Consider the following 16,635-nt stretch of genomic DNA (forward strand, 5'->3'; position numbering starts at 1 on the left):
TTATAACTCACTTCACTGCTTTAACCCCTTAATCCTTGTTGGGTACACTGGATGAAGATTTCGGACAATAAAAAGCAACTTCCATCCCGAGCATTTGCCTCATACAGCAGAGTTTTGAAGGACTTTTTAAATTGATAAGAAAACATTCACTGTGTGTCTCAGAGCAATGAAGAAACAACAAAGACATTCTTTAGAACCAAGACAACTCATGAATAACTAAACAATTATTAGCAACACCGTAGCTGTCCTTAAAAAGATCTGGAAAAGCACGTACCATTTAAAAACACAGCATATGCATTTGACCCCATCTTTTTTTGAGACTGAAGCATTATTCTCATGCTGAGTTCAAAACACAGAGTGTGGAGAGGCCTGGGCAGCCCACTCTGCTGCTCAGGACATCCCACATGGCGTGTTCTTCCCAGGACTTCTCCAGATAAGGCAACCTCATATTCAGCTGCAGTTAGAAAATGTTTCCAGCCAGGGCTCTCAGCAGCTATTGAGTCAGTAGTGGTGAGAAGATTATGTAAGACTATAAGGCAGCCAGTGATGCCAGGTTTTACTAACCCTCATGAATAAGCGGAAGCAAAGTCGGCCCTGGGAGCTCAGCACAGGAGACCCTCGTAGGTTAGGATGGCACCATTCCTGAGGGTCCCCCAGGGGCACTTAAAATTGTCTGCTCTGCCTTTGAAGAGGGCTGGGGGCAATTTCAGGGCTTCGGCAGCTGTTTCAGACCCCAACCAGTACCTGCCCAAGCACAGCCTGCCCACAGGAAACCCATGGCTCTGCTCCCCCAGCACATAGGCCCAGCATAGCAAAGCCAGACAGGAGGGGACTGGAGATGCTCCACAGCCCTGTGCAGTCTGCACGAGCTCATTAATAGTGCAGAAACAGAAGAGCCTCTGGGGTGCAATTCAGAGCCCCCTGGGACACGCAGGGAGCTGAGCAGGACATTCAGCTTCCAGCCGGAGAGGGGAGGCTGCCCGTGCTGGTGCTTCCCCCCGCAGGGACGGTGCACGGGCTGCGGGACTGCCAGCGCCGTGCCAGGGCTGGTGGCAGCAGGTGACCTGCAGCCACACTGCCACGGCCCCGCTGCCCCAGCTCCAGCGGAAATGCACCGGGCCAAAGGCAGAAAAGAGAACACAATCTATTGAAAGCATTTATCCTCCTCTAAACGCTTTCAAGTATATCTCCACTTTCAGAAAACAGAAAGTCAAAGGAAGTAGGTTACGAATAATTAATAGTGATTAACGTTAAGTATCAATTAATATTAATTACATAAAGCCTCCATAGTTAAATACATAACTGTTTCTCACACAACCACTCCACCAAAAATCTTCTTAGACCAGACAGAAAATAGATTTATTTCACTTTGATATGGGATAACAGAAAGAAAATGTTTGATCTTCTCTATGCACAGAATGTTCAACATGTATCCTGATGCAACAAAGATGAAGAGCCTTTAAAATTATTTCCTTGATGGTCTTCACAATAAACATATGTCAGCTGCATTATCTAAATTTACTCTGTGTTGATTATAGTTATGTGAAATTGTTCTTTGTTTTTCCTGAGAGCTGACCTGATTTAACAGCAGGAAGGCATTATATTTGCCAAATGGGAGACCCAGGTTTGGGAACAGATTTGATTTCCCAGGCTTCTTGCCAGAGAAAACGGAACATGTCATACAGGTAATTTATTTAGTCACAGCAGGGGAGGAAACAGAGAAGTGAGAACAGAGGGAGAGAACAGCAGAGCTGAGCCATAAACCCCTGCAGAGATCACCAGCTAGCAAGCTTTGCTGTCACCAAGGGTGAGAGCAGCAAGCCACACGGGGCTGTAGCAGGAACAATTTACTTGCAAAGCAGACAGAAGGAGACGAAAAACAAAGCCCTTTCTTATGGGAGGCTGCATTTGGAGAGCCACTTACTTGTGCAATACAGAGCTGATCACCACTTGGGTAACAAGAAAAACCTTCATTCAGTGGTTGACACTAATCAAAAGCTGCTGCTTATTAGCAGCAGGAAGACCAGAGAGGCGACAGATCATGGCAAATGGGCCCCCTTATCTCCCAGCACAGCCCACCAAACACAGCAGAAATATCTCAGCAAAGACCATTTCAGTTGAGGCATTTTCCCAGTGTTTCATCGTTTGTGTCCATGGGTTAGATTGAAGAATTAGTCAATATGCTTCCACATTCTGATATTTTTGTCGATTGATTATGTTCTGCCTGAAAGCATACGCTACTTAGTAAGTGTTTTCTCCTCTTGCCTCTCTGTTTTGAGATAGCAGGCAATAAAAACTGGAATGACTAAGGGAAAAAAAGGTTTCATGTTTTCTGAATTGCTTTCTTTAGTCAGATTACAGAACGTGAAACAGAACATGTCATTTCTAATAAAAGACTTTCATTATACCAAAATACAATGGATCCCAAGAAGTTCAACCTCTCCACAATTACTACACTGAAGGGTGAAAATAAGCTTTGAGCACATAAAGGAGAAAAGTATTACTTTTTACATGAGTAACACAATGGGGAACAACAACATAACAGACTCCATTAAAAAACTCATTAACTCTTAAGGCATCTCAAAATTCCTTATCAAGGGAACGTTCAAGGCTTATACAATCTCAAGAGAAAACTCTGGTGGACCACTTTTTTTTTTTTTAGGATTCCCCCCACATGCCTACAATTTCTCGCACAGGAAACTAACATTAGAAAAATGTATGATTTTCTGTTTAACTTCACACTAGCTATGGATTTGCAGCAACAATCAAATATCACTGACTCTGTAACTGAGTAAACCACTAATTCTGTCTATCAGTTGCAGTTTCATAAGCATTCAAAAGAATATGCAATCTTTGCATAGAAATTTCATAACCCTGATCTTGATTTTCTTGGAGCTAAATACATTTGATTTGAAATGCTTTGGTCCACATCAAACTACTAACATAAGGGAAAGGGGAATCAAAACACCTTGAGAACTTCAGTGATCTTCAACTACTATGGTTATGGTTATATACATTTAATATTGTTGAAACTAAAATGCTTCCATATTTATTTATCTTGCAGATATATTTATTTAGATAGGCTTCAAGAAATAATGCTTTTAAAGTATTTGTTCCACAGATGAAAAGACACAAATGTTCTGGTAATCCTGCCCCAAATTTGACTGCTACTTGAACAGCAACAGTTAGTAGTTTACTGTACTGAATTATTTCATCACCAAACTTTGTTTTAAAAAGATACCAACATCGTACAAATCATACAGTAAGAAATGTGCAGTCTAGCATGATGAAAACATGAACAACATCATCATACCTAAAGAATAAATCTTCATTAATCTATTTGAGCCAATTAAATCATGTCATGGTGCTTGTTCAGTGTTGGCCTCCATGAACAGACCACCTCTCAAGCTTATTCTTCGATTTCATTGACGTTTCCTAAATTATTGATTAACCCAGTTCACAATGTTTCGGTGAAGTATCTCTCCTAACCTATTCTTTTGAAGTCTGTTTTCAGAAACTCCCCTTTACACATCTGCTTGACATTCTACATCTTGAACTGTTATTTCTGTCACAGTGTTTCACAAGACACTGCTTTCTTCTCCATCTATTGCCTCTAATTTGACTCTCACATCATAGCAATACATACAAAACTCTCATTCTGTGACCCACATCTCTAACTCCAGACACATTCCATTAAGACCAAAGTTAAGCCTGGAAAAGAAGCTTAATTAATTAATAATTAATTAATTTTCAGACTGAGCCTTATCCATACAAAATTTTTCATCAGTGGGACTCCTCATGGTACACAAGACAATGCAAGACTTACACTTTGCTGCAATCATGCTTCAGGTCTTGCATTTCTACCACTGCTTCCTGTACTTCCTATTTCTGAAGACAGGTGCAGATGGGAAAGTCCTGATTTGGCATATTCTTCATGGGGATATTTGCATTCAGAGCTTTATCTCAGATCTCTGTAATTAAATCCCTCTCTCTCCAAACCACTGGGAATTAAAATACTCCAAGAGAAACTGCTATCATGCTCCTGGCAATGTGACAACATGACCATCTCTCAGTCTCCCTTTCAGTGATTTCCTGTTATCAGAAAAGGGGAGAAACTTGCTCCTTTGTTTTCTCCATTATCAATAGAGCAGCTGCCAGTGTAATTTCAGCTCTAACAATACATCCTCCTACTGGAATTCACACTGCCTCTTCAAACTTCAATGTCTTTCTGTCTCTCACTTCTGGGCATCACCATCCTACCCACTCTGGACACCCTCGCATATTTAATAAATCCTCTTCAAGTTTTTAGTTGAACTTTTTTTCTTCTTTTTCAGTTTGACTAATCCTTAGGAACTCTTTACTGCACTGCAAATGGAGAATTATCCAAATCACAAATGACTTGCATTTCAAAAAAAATTCACCATCTGAAAATTGAGAGGCTGCTGCCTTCCTGCTTGGAAAGATTTTCAAAGGAAGGAAGATAACTTCAGACATGCTGTATTACTCTGCAATGAAGTGATTAACTAAGTTGGCACTTAAGTGTCTGTGATGAGGTCTGAAAGCCACCTTCCTGCTGAGACAAGGGACTTCATGCTTGCCTCAGTACTACTGTCTCAATCTGGCACAAAACTAATTTTTCACATTATTTATCTTTGAAAACCAGTAGGGAAAAAAATTATCACTAAAACAAAGTCCAGAGAACACAGCAGATTCTGGGGAAAAAAAACCTAAGGAAGGAACCTAAATCCTAATATTCCATGAGATTATCAAGGCCTGTAATATCATTTGCTGAGAGTGCATAGTTAGATCTACCAACTGACTAGCAAGCAGATGCAGAATGTCATGTGCTATATACAAATGAACTATTATTTGTGGGTACTAAATTTAATGAGCAGTTTGGTTCCTTAGCCTATTCATACATATAAACAGAGATACATGTAAAATTGTGGGGTGAAACACTAGAACAACCAAGAGTTAGGAGATAAAAATACAGCAGTTCAGAAAATTGTGTCTTGAATCAAGATGTAAGGTCTGTGGGAAACACACCCACAGAGGTGTTCTCAAATTAAATGGAAAACGTCCTTCTGGGAGGTTTGTTGGAGCACTGAAATGAGATAGAAAAGACAATGATGCAAGGAGAAAGACTGCATCCACCAAGCAATATTTCAAACTCAAGAGGATGATGATACAATTCTTTCAGGTAAAGCCAAAATAACACAAACCACAGAAGTGTTTTCACACATATCTAAGCAAAACCTGAATGCTTCTGCTGTAGTACATGAGAAACTTCCATGAAGTCGTAGCACGAGCCCACAGCTAATTCAGTCACACAGAAAAATGGCATAAGACTATTAACTATCTATGTTTTATTCCTCTTTAGGCCTCAAAAGGCCTTTAAAATTTTATGCTTTTGTGCAAAACCAGCTGATCAGGCAGAAAAAAAAAAAATAGAATAATCTCATTTATATCACTGGGAATGCTTCTATTAAAAATATTGATCTATACAAAGATTCCTATTATTGGTTTATTAAGAACAACATGAAAATTAGTTTCTGAGCACTCACTGAACCCCTAAATGGGGTTTCCTGAAGAGCCATTTATTTCTTGCTTCACATTTTATGATGTTTCACAATCTTCAGCTTCTTTCTTTAACTGAGAAAGGCAACTCATAATGAATTTGCATCATTTGCACTTAATGACATGCTATGCAGTTGTTCTCCCTTTGGCTACTCAGCAATAAATACATTTTTCTTTGTTTCATTTCTGTAGGCTTTTACTTACTTTTATGTTCTATACTTACACTATGTTTCTACAAATAACAAAGAATTTATTATTTTTACTATGAAATCTACATGAAGCTATAGTTACTTGTCACATAATGACTGATAATACAGAGAAAAGATAACAAAGGTAGACAGCAAAAATCTTTTATGTAGCACTTTTATTGCTGTACCACCTTATATGTAGTGAATATGGATATTTCCTACTCCATTATCAAAACAAAGTGCATCTTAGAACAAGAAAGAAAATTCACAATTTCTCCTCTGTGGTTTGATTTAAAAAAAAAAAAAAAGTCAAGCCAACCAAAACCCCAAAGTACCTCAACTTAGATGTGTACATTTTTTGGATAAAATATTTGAAAACAATAAATATTCCTTCCCTCCTCTTCTTCTGTATCTGAGAAAGGGCAGGACAGAGGTGTACCAGCACATTCATACATTAGTGTATGTACATAAGAGTTCACATAATCACTATGTCAGAATATCTCTGGCAAAGCAGCATCTAAAAAACATCTCAAAAGCAAGGAAAGCATGAGATTTTGACACGTTTACCAAAAAACACTTGGAAAAATTGCTTCCAAAGGTCATCCCCCAATTTTCGGGCAGTGTTTTTATTGTTTTCCCATTATTCAAGGAGGAGGAATAAGGGAATAAGCTGCTGGGGTGAGCAGCTGGCTCCATCCCTCTGGCCACTGCTCAGGGCACTAACAGGGGCCTCGTCACTGCTCAAAGACATCGACTGCTCAGGAGAAACCATTTTTAGATCTTCCACTTCCTTTCAACTCTATGTTTTATGACCTGATGTCTTGTGGGCCAATTCTCAGCATGTATAAACTCTGAGAGCTCCCCTAACATTTCCAGAAGTGTCCTTTACATCTACATAATTGCCACTGTGCCTTGTTTGCTCCATCAGCCCCTTGGTTCAGCATTTTCAGTACACTGTCATTGCTGGCTGGCACACACACAGACAACTTTTGGTACAAAGGCTGCAAAATGCTTTCACTTTATAGGACCTATAATGAACACCCAAACTCCATAAATCCTTTGCCTAGCATGCACATTGACTGCAACAATTGGAGACTTAAAGCAATATCACTGGAAAGACAAACCAAAACCCACTTCAGTGCATGACAACATTCTTTGTGTCAGTACTACCCCACTAAACCATTAACTACCATCCTTGAAAAATTAACCAGGAGCAGGAAGAGGGGCAGTCTAGACCACTCTTCTGTTTGCATTTAGGCAAACAAAGAAATTATTCCAAAATGGTAAGTAACATACAACAGAGAATAAAAACAGTGATCAAAACTAGAGTTGTGGCTTTTATTTCATTTAGGGGAGTGTATTAATAACTCCCTTCACTCTTTGATGGTCAAAATAAAACACCAAGCACAAGTAACACTGCTCTACTGATAACGCAGTTTAGTTTCTGCACAACTGAGTGATGCCATCAAGTGGTCAACAAATGCACCAGTTGTTTTCCAAGTAAGGTTTTTGGGTTAATCTCCAATGCACATGCTGCATTTTGTGTGGAAAAGCTACTGCCATGAAACCAGCAAAAAGCACATTCCACTGATAAAAGCGCATCAATTGAGAGCACTAGTGAGGTAAGAGATGGCCTTGTTTTTCCAAAAGACAGCTCTGATACTGCTCTCTAGCTCCTCCTAAGAAGGTAAGAGTCTCTGAGAGCACAAACAGCTTTAGAACTGCTTTACAGTTGATTTTTGCTATTGGTTTTGCAGTTGGGTAGATCTGGAAGAGCACACCAGGAAAGACTGCATAATGTAGCTATTAAAAGTATTTTAAAATTCTTTAAAAATTTACAAAAAACAATTTAGCATTATGAGTAGTTAAAGATGTGCAACATCCCAGAATTCAAACCTTTTCTAGTCTTTGTCAACTAATAATAAAAAGATCCTTAAAGCAACTAAATAGAACTTTGATGGTACATAAATTCTGCAGAATAACGGTAGTTTTGTTTTCTCAACAAAATGTAACTCCAATTGTGAAGATTTTCTCTCAGAATTTTAGTTTGGCATGATGTTTAAAAATGTGAATAAGCGTTTCTGGTAATTTTGAATAGTGTATGGGTTCTACAGAACTACCCATTAATCACAATGGCATCAATACTATTTTAAGGCACTAGGTGGAACTGAATCAGCTTTGAGTTTTTTTTCTTTTTCCCCTTCAGCACTAGTTCTGAGGTAGAATTAGCTGCAAACCATCTCAATTATTCACAGGACATAACTGCTTTTCTGAACACTGCATATTTGATCTCTGTTCTTTGCAAGTTCTTCAATAGTTATGTTTTCTTTTGCCCTTCAACAAAGAATGAGCTGCACTTTCTCACCCTCTGCTTTTTTCACCTGCCTTTCATGACAAATCAATGACATAGAAGTATCTTTTTCACCCTTGTTACATTCTGCAGGGATGCCTGACTTTGTCACCTCCTTTGGGACCATTTTACTTGTACAGGCTGAGTATTGTTTTAATGTCAGTGTGGCTCAGGCTCAGTTTGGGCACACACAAAAGGAGAACACTCTTCTACCATCTTCAAAAAGCAGCCAAACACAGCAATTCCAGATAAGCTGATAAAACCTCCCATTCTTTGGTACTGAGGAACATTTTTGGATTGGGAGCAGTATTGACAACCAAGGAACACGTTAGCCCTGCTTGCCTATCTAAAGGTATCTATGCACAAATAGGGCCAAGAGAAACTTCCATTTGGGGGGAGGCTGAAATTCCTCCCTTTGCACCATGCCTTATAAAGCTGAAAGCAGGAGAGATGAGCATCAGCCTAAGCCTCTCAACATTGCTTCTGTACTACCTACAAAAGATTCCTGTTGTTTCCCCAGCACATTAGGAGCACGTGCCACTCGCTGCACACTCCCACTCACGCAGACATTTTAAGCAAACCAAAACACTGACGCATGATCTCCTTTCCAATCTGCCATTGTGCTCAGTAAAACGCCTACTTGAAGACAACAGTCAAATAACCCCAAACATCGCTCCAAAGTGGCACTTTACATCCCCAGGCTCTAAGGAAGACTGTGGGGCACACATAAAGCTATCAGGGCTGCTGTGTTACCAGAAATAAAATGTTAGGAGGCTCAAGGTAAGTTCACAAAAGCTACCATTGTCTCATGCACAGACAGGAAGTTCTGTACTCCAACAAGCAGCTCCAGAAATGCACAGCCCTAAAACTTATCCTTTTTGTCCTGTCTATGATTTCCCCCCTCCCACAGCTGTTACTTCTACCAGCAAAGGGGACAGCGATATTACATAAGGCAGAGGAGACACCAGAAATCATCACACAGCCAGGGAAGCACAGTCGTGGTGAAGGAGCCCACTTACCTAAACAGCATTCATTTATTTATGCCAACTGCTGAAAGACTTGTAGTGTTTATGAATCTAGTTGTGACTCAGTACGTATTTATAGCACGTATTTATCGACAAGCTTTAGGGGCTGATCTATTGAAAGATCTCTGCAATGTATCACATACTTACAACTGCATTCAAAGATTATGCAAATACCCCAAGCCTAGCAACAGTCTAAAGCTGCTATGTCATTTTCTAAAATCAACTTTAAAAGGAACACTTTCTCCTTTCCTCACTCATGAAAGACATAACAAATGCCAAAATTATTTTTGCTCATTACTAAGGAAAAGTTCCTGTCCTCACTCAGCACTAGTATTGGTGATATAAAAACCCCTTTGCCTGCAGATCTCAAATCCTTCATGACCATCCAGTGCTATAAACTGGGAAGCATTAAAATACTGCAATCTGCATTCTCCAGTTTTCCTTTTAGTAGTTGCCACTGAGTAACTTCAGACACTGCACATAACTTTTTTAACATCTACTAAAGCTAATTTAACTTATTGGAGTATTATTCTGAATTTATCTCTCCCCTTCAGCTCTGCATGAGACAGATCAGGGGAAAACACCAAAACTCACAAGTTATCAGGAGTTCTCATCTGAATACATGAAATTAGCCACTTGTTCAAATGTGTTTAACACCTGATAGTTCCCACAGTGAACCTGAGGGCAGATTTTCAAAAAGTCTCAACATTTACACACTTCTTTGCCAGAGGCTGCTGCAAGACCAGGCCTCTTGTTTTGATGTTTAAATGAGACCTGACCTCTTGAAAGTTGTTCCCATTTTCAACTAGACATATTTTCTTTTTTTTTTCAAACTATGTCAACCTCTGTGTCTAGGGATAAACAGATATTACACGGGGGATAACCAGGCTTACCTCATACCAGTACAAATGCAGACTATTTCTTTGATACCCTATTATTAAAAATTGTTTAAAAATCGGCCTAATTAAAATTTGCACCTAGGGTTTCTCTCCACATGAAAGTCACTCTACGGTAGACACTAATTCAGACTAATCTAGAAGAAACCATGTAGAAAAGATCTGCTTTTAAAACACCTCACATTCCACTAACAGATACTGTTTCACTTAAAGGCTCTACTTTCAGCTGTTGTACAATTCCTTCAATTGCACCTGATTTCAGTAACTACATCATAGAAAATTATCAGAGTGGATAAATAATACAGGATAACTCAAGCCCTGTGGCATGATCTATACAGAAATATCATATTACACTTCTTATTAGGTGCTACTTAGGCTTTATTATTAAGAAAGCTTAACTGGCTGTTATGTTTAATGTTTGCATTCATATAATCTCATTATATAACACCTTCAGGTAGCTTTCTTTAGTTGCAGACTAAAACCAGAACAATTTTGTCCCTGTCCTCTTACCACTGCATTTGAATGTATTCTGCAGAAGGCCAAAGAAGCACTACTGCACTGTGGTCAGAGGAACAGACAGTTACTAAAGCATTATCATGTGGGAACAAGCAAGGAATTCAATATCACACCTTCCTGAATCTGTTTCTACAGGGCTTTGTAACACCAATAACCAGTGCTCGTGCAGAGAGTTAAACACAGATGGAAGGAAAATGCTTAAACTAGCAAGATAAACCTCATAACGAAGAAGTTAGTGCCTAATTCCAAGCTGGGCACGCAGAGAGATTGGTTTAAGGAAAGGAGAAGAGACACTTCAAATATAGAAGCAGAAAGAGTAGGTCAGAAAAGGTTCCTGCTTTCAAACATCAATTTTTTTTACCAGTTAAAAAAATTATAACTGACTTATTACAAAAGTGAATTTCTAATGAGAAGTACCAGTACAAATGAGGAATTTTTGTTTGTTTGTTCATAGGTCACCAGATTCTCACTGAAGGCATTCATTATTTGATCATACAGATTTTCTGAGTATATGCATTATGGTTGCATGCTCAAGTCATAAGCCAAGTAAAAAAAATTCAAATGTTAGAAAGCCACAGCATCTAGAGCCTTCATGCAATCCTCACACTGTCCCAAGCATTAGGGAATTTTACTGTGAGAAACACTCAAATTCCAGACTGATGAAAATGAAGTTACAGCAGGATGCCATAGACAGCAGTGTCAGTTTGAGAGCCTGGGCAGCCTGACAATAACTGTGGTATTCCCTGCAGGGCTGAGGGGGGCTTGTTTCACTCATCATTGTATGACTCTTATACTCTGATTTCTTCTCTTTTTACTGCACATCATCTTTATAAAATCACTGTCTCATCCAGAACACATGCTATATACACCAGCTAAATTGTCACATTCTTCATACCATCTATTCTTTTCTCATAATCACTGAATTGTTTTCATAAAGCAGCCTGACTATAAGGTACGGGACTGCAGGGAATCAATACCCAGGCCTGGCAGTACATTACCCTCTTGTCTGACTGATAATAACCTGCACAATTGACACTGTGGGCTTTTAAAGTTTCCCAAATCTCTCCAAAGTGAGGCATTGCCTTCTGAGGTTAAATCTCTAGACACATCATGAAGGTATAGCCTCTGAGAGCTCTAACACCATAGCTTGGTTCTGCAGACTCAGTGGTCACTGTTAGCTCTCCAGTCTTTCCAATTTACTTCAAACAACCATTTCCCAAAGATCCAATTTTATGAGCATTAGGTCAGGAGACATTTTTTCATTCAAGGATCTCTAGCAGTCTAAATACAGACCATGGATTTAGAAAACACCTTGCCCCTCACAACATCACCTAAGGTGAGTTCTACACAGCTCTTGAGCATTTTCTACAGCATTTATTATACATGCAGTACTATGAACCACTTGTATTTTGGACCTGAGTCATCTCAGTAAGTAACTACTTTGAAATCAAATGAATATATTTCCTCACAGGCTGAAAATATTTTGTGCAACCAGGAAAACTGCCTGCTAGATAGACATGTCAGCTGATTTCTCAGGGGGGCTTTTGTCACAGAGGCTCTTCATTTTCACATGGTAAGAATATTTTGATGTAGTCCAAATCTACATCTTGAGACTGTCTGGCAGACAACGACCTTGTACGTTCATTAGCCTTGGAAACTCCATGGAGATCACTCTTATTTTTTATACATATATATTTAGACTGACAACCATTTCTCAGTTCTACAAGAGTAAAGTGATGGAGTTTTTTTACTATGGTAACAGGTTTCCTTAGCGGTAGAACCCAAGGCACAATATGTTATCCTTGGCCACAGTACCAACAGAAGGTGTTAATGAAGCCCCAGACTGAAGCAGGGTTAAAATTTGGAGGAAATTTGGCTCCTTCTTGTACTCTTTACACAATTACATCTAGATGTAATGAAGGCATGTATCAGATGCTCCTTCCTCACAGCTCTCTCCTAGGGCAGGGTGGCTGCACACACCAGACATGGGCTGGACACCCTGGAGACCACCCACCCACTATGGGGACAAACTGCTTCTGCTGTTCTCTGAGCTACAGCAAAGCACAGCAAGGTGTTAAAGGGAGCTGCAGGATTGGACCCTGCTGAGCAGGAGAGTGATTGCTATGTACATCTAGGTCTCCACCACACAGAACTTAGGTGGTTAGAGAAAAACATTTTTTCTTCACTTCCACACCAAGTCCCTTCCAGTCTAAAACACATTTCTGTGCAATGTAACAAAAAGCAACATCTTCTCACTTAAGACTTTACCAATCTCCTTGGCCCTCTGTGCATGCAGGAGACTGCATTGTGCACTTCTTTATGTTAGGAAGAGGGGGTTCTAAATGGCAGAAGTACCTATCATTTTCTCCCCAGTTTAATGATACATCTGATTAACTGCACTGACCACAGCTAATCAGGTAACTCACTGGACTTGACTGTCTTGGAACATCAAAACTGGATAAAAAGTTTTTTGTGAGCAATGACCAAATACCTCAGCTAAACTGTCAGAAAGACTACAAAGAGAAAGGTAGGTAATGTTCAATTTGTAGACTAATTTTAGAACACATAGAAATGCATAATGAAAAGAAAGGCAGTGTTTTCTACCAATGCTCCCAGACACTTTTATCTCTGTTTTGCATCAACTGGAAGACAACTTTCACATTTTGTGAGTACACCCTTTCTAATATTCAGCACAAGATGCTCAGAATCCAAGCAGCCGAACTGCACCAAGGCCCAGGAGCTGACACAGACTTCTAATCACGGACCTGGGTGCACACAGAGTCCCATGAGACAAGCAGCTAAAACATCTCTTTGTGCCCCACAATGTGCTGATGCACTGGAAGGCAAATGTGATCCAGAAAGGAAAGGTATTTTGAAGCAAAAAGTTTCTTGCGCACTGACCTTTGCTAAAGTCATTTAAATATAAAGCTCTACAAAGCAAAAGATCAACCACAAGAAGTTTCATATGAAGAACACAGGAAACTTTTTAAAACAAAGGTTAAATGATTAACTCTAACCTTGACATTTCAATCCAGGTAATGCCTTTTTTTTAATATTTTTTTATTTTACAACCTAAATACTTGGGGGGAAAAAAAGAAAACAAAAATGCAATTTTTTAATACAAAAATTGAAAACCAGCTGAAGTTCAATGCACCAGCCACTCCTATCACCACCACCATCTCCCACTCCTGCCTCCCCACTTCCCTCAAGACAGGACTCAGGTGGAGCCTTCTGGTTCTGACTCATCTCAACTTACCATCACCCTGAGCAGGAGATCCCAGGTCTCAGCTGCAGCTAAATAACCAGTGCCCTCACCTGAGACATAAATCCATGTTCAACTTCACCCCACAAGACAGTCACTTTTCCCAAGGGTCTGAAAGCCAAAAAAATTTGGCAACTGATTGGCCTCTATAAGCACCAGTTGGGGTAAGCGTCAGCTGGGAACTTCTTGCTTCAGTTCTTTGCTATGAAAAGTCTGAGATCTCAAGGGCAAGTTATACAAAGCCTCCAGCATAAAGCTCTCCTGTACACCTTGGGTATGTGCCAGCTAAGATGGGGACTGAATCTGTCAAACACAATCCCAAACTTCCATCACTCAGAAACCCTAACCAGCAGTGATAGGCTTTCTCCTTCACCAAGAATGCCAGTGTTTGTTTAGAGTGCCACTATAAGCACAATGCTTTATGCCACTTACACAAATTAGGAGAGACTAAACTTTTGTTATCTTCAGGTCAATTGGATTTAGCTGGGAAACTCCATTTCTGATCTCTGCACATTTGACAGAAGACAAGGAGTCACATGGATAATTTATACAGATAAGTGAATGATAGCAAGATCTAACTTCATTTGTGTGGTCATTTGCTTATTTCTTTTATTTGTGTTCTTCCTGAAGTACTTGCATGAAGCATGCAATTGCATTCCACTGGAGTGGTTAATATAGCATGAAGAGAAATGCATACTTGTCATGTCATTTCAGGCCCTGCACAGCAGAACCACATGTTAAAGTGTTTTTGGCTACTGACAGCGAAACAGTGCAGATGCTATAAAAAGAAAATGACCAGAAATCTGAATTTCTATAAACTACTTTTAATGTAAATAACTGTCCATGCATCCCTTGTGCAGTCCAGGATCGGCTCTCTTCTATTACAAAGTATGATACAACATGGGTTTGCAGCCATCTGTCACACTTGCACTGAAAGGCTAAGGGTGAAGGTTTTTTGGGACAAAATTTTGGGGCCATCTTGTGAACATTTGTTATCCCCCAATTGGTCCCCTATCAGAGTTCAATTTTGTACTTGTGTAAGCAACATCTTCACTGAAGGTAAATACAATATTGAATCTATCATATTAACTAGCTTGGCTTGTCTAGGCCAGTGTTTTTTCCGTATCTGTCACTGACACCACACCAATCTCTCTAAAGCTTTTAAAATCTTTTGCAGAGATACATAAAACCAAATTCCTATAAGAAAATAGTCTTCAGAATATTGTCATATTCATTGGCTTTTGTGCTGAAGCACGAGGATTTAAATTCTTTATAATTTCTTAATCCTATCAAGTATACTTGTGCATTTTCTAATTATCTGTATAGAGTCTAATCCTTACCAAAAAAAGGGAAAAGAAAAAAATCCTACTAAGATTCTAAGCACTCAATATGTTAACTCTATTTCACAAAGTTCTTGCTGGTTTTTGGTTTTAAGCCTTGACACTGCCTCCTATGGAGTTGAAATAAAGTCCCTCTTGCTCTCTCTTTGCATCACCATTTTCCCTCCTCCAATTATGATTTTTTTTTTAATAACAGCTCCAAATCTCTGCTCTTTTCCACATCTTTAATCAGCTTTCGCTTCCCTTTGAATACTTAAGTGTGTGCCATATATATCTTCACTAAACACAGTCACCAGAAAGGAGAATGGAAAACCACAGCATTCCTAACACATTGCCCTTGATCTCTCTTGGGCCCTTTCTTCCATAAACCCCAATACAGCTGTGAAATCCCTTATTTTCCCATGAGCACACCTTTGCCAGTCTCAGCAGGCAGTTTCAGCTGCCATTACAATGCCCACTGGCCTACTCTTGTTGGGGTCACTGACTTACTGCCTTCCCTAGCCTGGATGGGTGTCACCCACACGTAACTCTTCTTCCCAAATCCAGATTAGGGATGAGAATGGTAAACAGTATTTCTAGTATAGAACTCATGGGTCCTTAGCATTAGCTTTTTGTTGTGCTAACCATTCGTGTTCACCTACCTCCATAGAGCTTTTGAATTACAAAAACTTCCCACCTCCACTCTCTCCTGAACTGCTTAGATATTCTGCTGGCTTCTGCGAGCATTTGCCAGAGCATGATTTTTCCATATGGTAACCCATTGACCCATAATAGTTTTGTCTGAACATTCTGAAAAAAAAAAGTATACCTTAGAGCAAGTGTTTCCATCTTTGGTGAAGATCACATTGTCTTATAACCCTGTGTTTAACTGGGTATTGCTTTGGGAAATCATGTTGCAGCTTCAGCAAAAGCCACAAGCTGTCTCATAGGATCTGAAAGATATTGTAGCTGTCCTATTTTAATGAAACTGCACTTGAAGTGTTGAAGCGAAACATCTCATACATCTCATTCCAGCCCCTTGAAGAGATAATAAACAAAACCAAAAGAATAGTGAGCTAATTCTAAAGCTACCCCTGGGTTTTTTTAAGATGCAGTAGTACCAAATCTTGCCATGTCTGGAAAGACATGAAAAGCTGAACCAACACAACCTGCAAATGGACTTTACATTTTGTCTACACTGTGCAGTTCACAGCTGCATGAGCTACTGGTACACGAGCTAGGTCATCTTGAAGTCACACAGAAGGTTTTTCTGTGCTACAGTGCACTGAGCAGTGCAGACAAGCTCGTAAGTGGCACATCTCACAAATGCAAAGTAGGGCAGAAGGTCTGACATTCTGGGTAAGCCCCACGTTTCTGATGCACTCAGTGCAGTTGTTATACTACAATGGTTTCCTCCATCAAAAAATCTTGCAAAATATGATTGAACTCAAGATTGAACAGGGATGCAGAACCCACCCTAGAAGCCTACACCACTTCCTAAG

The 16,635-nt window shown here is 39.6% G+C and overlaps 1 protein-coding gene across 12 annotated transcripts in view; it reads right to left on the reverse strand.

Moving 5' to 3' along the window:
- The window catches only part of GRID1 (glutamate ionotropic receptor delta type subunit 1), a 557,084-nt gene that overhangs the window by 295,722 nt on the left and 244,727 nt on the right, over nucleotides 1-16,635 (reverse strand). The gene's annotated exons all lie outside the window — the stretch shown is intronic.

The sequence above is a fragment of the Aphelocoma coerulescens genome, chromosome 6, assembly GCF_041296385.1.
Source record: "Aphelocoma coerulescens isolate FSJ_1873_10779 chromosome 6, UR_Acoe_1.0, whole genome shotgun sequence".
NCBI lineage: Eukaryota > Metazoa > Chordata > Aves > Passeriformes > Corvidae > Aphelocoma > Aphelocoma coerulescens.